Consider the following 3,728-nt stretch of genomic DNA (forward strand, 5'->3'; position numbering starts at 1 on the left):
ATGTAAAATTATACACAAGCTAGATAATAAAAATAAAACATCTTCATTTAATTTCTTCTCACAGTTACATAACTTTGTAGTTCTTTGAAGTAAATTATGCTGAAAGTAATCCAATTACTCAGTGCAAATGTAAACCTTGATTTTCTTCTTCCTAGTCCAAAACCTTAGCCACTGTACTGCATAAAGTAAAAATGATTGTGATAAAATGATTCCTCATGCAGAGTGGGGAACCTATTGCTCTTCAGTTTTTACTCACTTTTAAATCCCAGCCTAAAACAAAGCATGAGCAACAGTAAAGAATATTCAAAATTGTAATTTAATAACCAGCAACCATAACTGGGAAGCTACCATTATTGTGTGCCATAATATCCACAGTTGACAATTTAGACTAATATTAAATACATTTATTCAGAAATAAATTGAACTGAAAGTATGTTATAGATGCTGCTGCCCTATAGTAGTTATTTAACAGACCACATGAGTAGGATTTTTAACCGAATAACTTGTGCATAGGATTTGGCTCTGTGTTCCTTCATTCATTTATTAAGAGCTCATAAAAGTAATCCTCTTCAGAAATAAACTATCAAAAGCTTTCCACTGCCTAGCAGAACCTCTAAGCATAATCTTTGAAAAATCTTTCAGAACAAGCTCCTTGCCCAACCTATGGTCTCTAGCCAGAGTCATCCCTATCTTCAAAAAGGGAGACCCCAGCCTAGTTGAAAATTACAGATCAATTTCTTTATGTTGCGTCACCTGCAAAGTTATGGAATCAATCATAAACCAATCTATTACCCTCCACTTAAAAATGAACAACCTATTCTCTAACAAACAATTTGGTTTCAGGAAAAACTTACCCTGTAATCTACAACTCCTACACTGCAAAAACATATGGACTACACAACCTGAGCATAGCAAAACAATAGACACAATTTACATAGACTTCTGCAAAGCTTTTGATTCAGTGGTATACGAAAAACTACTTCTAAAACTAAAATCTTATGACATCTCTGGACCCCTGCATAATTGGATAGCTGCATTCCTGTCAAACCAGCAACAAGTGGTCAAAATAGGGAGCACCCTATCAAATCCTGCCCGTTAATAGTGTTGTCCCCCAAGCGTTTTAGGACTAACACTCTATACTTTATATAAATGACCTTTGCAATCATATTACAAGCAACTGCATTCTCTTCACTGATGATGTAAAACTATTTAACACCAACAACAATGCTGCTACCCTTCAAAAAGACTTTGATTATGTGTCAGAATGGTCAAACAATTGGCGACTTCAAATCTCAACCAACAAATGCTTTGTCTTACACATTGGCACAAAAAAAAAAAAAAAAGAACACAAAGTCTATGCTAGGTGGACATGATCTTGTAGATGACCCTGACTCTGTCAAGGACCTTGGGAGTACTCATATCTAATGATCTAAGGGCCAGAGCCCACTGTAATAACATTGCCAAAAAGGCATTAAGAGTTGTTAACCTAATCTTGTGTAGCTTCTTCTGTGGTAATATATTACTGCTAACTAGAGCATACAAAACATTTGCTAATGTCAATTCTTGAATACAGCTCATCTGTCTGGAACCCGCACTGCATATCAGACATTAATACAATCTAGTCCAGAGATATTTCACAAGAGACCTCCGCTCCTCTGCTTGCAACAGAATACCTTATGCCACTACTTAAAATTTTGAGCTTATACAACTTAGAGCTATGCCGCGTTTGGTCTGACCTAAACGTAGTACATAGAATTATCCGCTACAATGTCCTACCTGTCAGTGATTACTTCAACTTCAACCACAATAATATATGAGCACACAATAGATACAAACTTAAGGTAAACTGCTCCAAACTCGATTGTAGGAAATTTGGCTTCTGCAACAGAGTGGTCAATGCCTGGAATGCACTACATGACTCTGTGGTTTCTTTCCCAAACCCCCAAAACTTTAATCTTAGACTGTTTACTGTCCACCTCACCCCATTCCTAAGAGGTCTGTAAGGGGCGTGCATAAACACACCAATGTGTCTATTATTCTGGTCCTAATGTTTCTTTTTATTTGTATCCATTTCATGTATCCAAAATCATGTTTATACATATGTTATGTTATCTAATACATGAGTGACAAAATAAAAAAAACATAGTTAGTAGGGATTATGTTGAACTATTGTGTCTAAATTTTATGCAGTTTGTGATTACTACTGTCTCATCTGCATATCTTGAAAAAGCTGAATTGTGCATCACAATCAGACTCATACCAAATCCCATTTTTACCCAGTTATTTTTATATAGATAATAGTTTTAGTTCCAGGAAGGATTCTATTACTATTGTGTGATGAAAAAGTAATTCCCATATACAATTGAAGAATGATATCCTATTAAAAATCTTAAGTGAATTATTCATCTCTCAATTAGGGGACCAGATCTCAGATGCAAAAATCCAGGTGGCCACTAAGAGGATTTCTTTACTGCTATTCAACTGGTCATTCAAATTTTGAATGTCCAAAATGCTTTAATTAATAATTTAAAGGGGAAAAATATCAAAAGAGGTTGTGTTTCAAACACTGTTGGGCAAAAATCTTAGAAAGTGCGTCGTCTACAGAAGAGGTCCCTCTGGAGCCTCAGAAGATGAGTTCAATCTCTGTCACCATTATCTAACCGCTACAACAGAAATTGAGTATGGTAGTCCTCTATTTCAGTGTTTTTCAACCTTTTTGTGCAAAGGCACACTTTTTTCATGAAAAAAAATCACGAGGCACACCACCATTAGAAAATGTTTAAAAAATTTAACTCTGTGCCTATATTGACTATATATAAAGTGTTTTTCCCACGGCACACCTTATACTATGTCACGGCACACTAGTGTGCCGCGGCACTGTGGTTGAAAAACACTGCTCTATTTAAACACATGCTGAGCTTTTATGAAGCTCAAAACCAATAGAAACATGTCTGGGCACAGAATCATATAAAGAACTTTTCTATGCTATTCCTTTCTGATTTTATGGAACCACGGTTATGGTAATTCTCAGTCACCTGGTTAACTCCCACTTTTTGGGGTGGTAGGAGTTGCGATAGAATAGACTAAGGAATACCAAGTTGGGTAAAACTAGTTTAGATATGCCTAGCAATTTGTCACATTTGTAAGGGACAGAAAGAAAGATTTAACTATTTCCTACGAAGTAAAAATATCTTTTCGGGGAGCAGAGAGGAAGCGGCAACAGCAGCGTCACCTTCTTTCTCAACCCACTTTGCAAGACCAAATTACTGCCACACATAAATGGTGGGAAAACACTCACGCTGCGCGGAGCAAATTAAGCCGTGAGTGAATGCAATTATTGGAAATTTCTTTAAAACTCCCTGGGAAATTAAGGCCTTTTTTTTCTTCTCTTCAACCCAGCAGGTGCATCTTCTTATCTGAGAACTTTTAATAACGGGAAATCTATCGCCTCCTCCCCCAACTCTAATCCTCTTTTCCTAAAGCTAACCCCGCCCCTCACAAATCCTTTCAGTAAGACCTTGCTCTTTCCTCGCCTTAGGAGTCTTAGCAAAAGCTAACAATAACTTCTGCAGCAAGCTTCGGAGGACGCAGCAATCCCTAAGGAAAGTACTGTGTGGCAACTTAAATGTGAGCGTTTCGACTATATATCACTGCCTCGGGGATAACAAGCCACGGTCCGTCGAGATACCGCGGTCTGACTTCGGTGTATCTCCAGCAAGTTAAACCGG

This window comes from Thamnophis sirtalis, unplaced genomic scaffold, assembly GCF_051295495.1.
Source record: "Thamnophis sirtalis isolate CommonGarterSnake01/CBP01778 unplaced genomic scaffold, rThaSir2_p1.2 scaffold_7, whole genome shotgun sequence".
NCBI classification, from domain to species: Eukaryota; Metazoa; Chordata; class Lepidosauria; order Squamata; family Natricidae; genus Thamnophis; species Thamnophis sirtalis.